The following is a 493-nucleotide window of genomic DNA, read 5'->3' as shown; positions in this document are numbered from 1 at the left end:
TGTGTGGCGCCTGGATGGCTCAGTCAGTTGAGGGTCTGACTTCAGCTCAGGTTATGATCTCATGGTTGGGGAGTTTGAGCCCCACGTAGGGCTCTGTGGTGACAGCTCAGAACCTGGAGCCTGCTTCAGATTCTGTGTCTCCCTCTCTCTCTGCCTTTCCCCCATTGTCTCTCAAAAATGAATAAACATTAAAAAAATTTTTTTAAAAACTTTAATACATTTTTAATTAGCTAATTTTTAACAAAAAATTCTATTTAATTGATTTAATTATTGAATTTTTTTTTTTTTTTTTAAGCTCCCCGAGGGAGTGAACCATTCCCAGAGGTACTGCGATACCAGGTCGATGCCGGGAGAGGACGGAGCAAGCTCCTATTCCATCCCCCTGCTCCAGAAATCCACTTAGTATATTGTCCTCGGATAGATGACGTCTCAGATATCAAACTGATACGAACAGATACTATGCTTGATATTAGCCAAAAGGCCAAGAAATGAT

At 41.2% G+C, this 493-nt stretch overlaps 1 non-coding gene across 1 annotated transcript; it reads right to left on the bottom strand.

Annotated features, from left to right (window-relative positions):
* Positions 1-302: 302 nt before the first annotated feature.
* Positions 303-493, bottom strand: LOC111561597. Its single transcript, XR_002744239.1, has one exon. It is a non-coding gene; the product is annotated as a U2 spliceosomal RNA (small nuclear RNA).

The sequence above is a fragment of the Felis catus genome, chromosome B4 (genome assembly GCF_018350175.1).
Source record: "Felis catus isolate Fca126 chromosome B4, F.catus_Fca126_mat1.0, whole genome shotgun sequence".
NCBI lineage: Eukaryota > Metazoa > Chordata > Mammalia > Carnivora > Felidae > Felis > Felis catus.
The sequence above is the reverse complement of the archived record's forward strand: the minus strand, read 5'-3'. Positions and strand labels throughout refer to the sequence as shown.